Source organism: Octopus bimaculoides, chromosome 2 (genome assembly GCF_001194135.2).
Source record: "Octopus bimaculoides isolate UCB-OBI-ISO-001 chromosome 2, ASM119413v2, whole genome shotgun sequence".
Classification (NCBI taxonomy): domain Eukaryota; kingdom Metazoa; phylum Mollusca; class Cephalopoda; order Octopoda; family Octopodidae; genus Octopus; species Octopus bimaculoides.
In genome coordinates, this window is record NC_068982.1 from 95500419 (window position 1) to 95501534 (window position 1116).

The 1116-nt window shown below is 39.4% G+C and overlaps 1 protein-coding gene across 3 annotated transcripts in view; it reads left to right on the forward strand.

The window, feature by feature from the left end:
- The window catches only part of LOC106878042 (uncharacterized), a 202986-nt gene that overhangs the window by 4895 nt on the left and 196975 nt on the right, over nucleotides 1-1116 (forward strand). The window lies entirely within an intron of this gene.

The following is a 1116-nucleotide window of genomic DNA, read 5'->3' on the forward strand; positions in this document are numbered from 1 at the left end:
AGAATTAAGACACTACTGTAGTATAGCAGAATCAAAAAGTCTATATTCAGTTAGATAAGGGTGCTAGCCCATTCCTCCTCTCTAAAGGTGGGACTGAGTAAGCATTTTTGTCCGTAAAGCAAGGCAAAATGATATGTGGCATTTTTTCTGGCCTTAGGTTTTGTGTTCAATTACCGCTGAGGTCAACTTTACCTTTCATCCTCTCGGGGTCGATAAATTAAGTACCAGTTGAGTACTGGGATCGAGGTAACCGACTTAACACGGCTCACCGCCCCCCCCCCCACGCCAAAAAGAAAATTTCAGGTTTCAGCTGATAGAAGTGTTAACGTACCAGACAAAACGCTTAGTGGCACTTGTTTCAGCTCTTTGCGTTCTGAGCTCAAATCACACCGTGGTTAACTTTGACTTTCACCCCTTTGAGGCTGATAAAATAAAGTACCAGACACGTATTGGGGGTTGATACAATCGGCTTATACCTTAGTATCAAAAAATACCAGACTTGTGCCAACATTTGAAAGATATATTTTAAAAAGTGCTGCTGCTGCTGTTACTACTACTACTACTACTACTACTACTACTACTACTACTACTACTACTACTACTACTGCTGCTGCTACTATCAAGGAAAAAGTACAGATCACCGATTTGTATTCTTCCTTCTAACTTGCATTGACTTAAATTCAAAAATGTGTGTGAGTGTGTGTGATCAAACAAGTCCCAAAGAGGGTGGTGTTGGTCTGCGCCGGCAAGACTTATATTATGTATTGAAATCGATAAAGAAAGGAATACATTTAACTTGACGTGACGAGTGGAAAATATGTTTCGGATTTTTATTTTCTTATATGTAGTCTTTTCCTTACGTAACAGTACAGTTATATTTATGGGTGAGGGTGTATGTGTGCGTGCGTGTGTGTGTGTGTGTGTGTGCGTGTATGTAACATTTTATAAGCTTAAAGCTTATAAGTGATCACTGTGCATAAGCTTTAAGCTTATAAAATATTATTTACGGAATTGTAAAATCGACACCGCTTACTAAAGAATCATCTCAGAGAACATATGTGTGTGTGTGTGTGTGTGTGTGTGTGTGTGTGTGTGTGTGTGTGTGTGTGTGTGTGT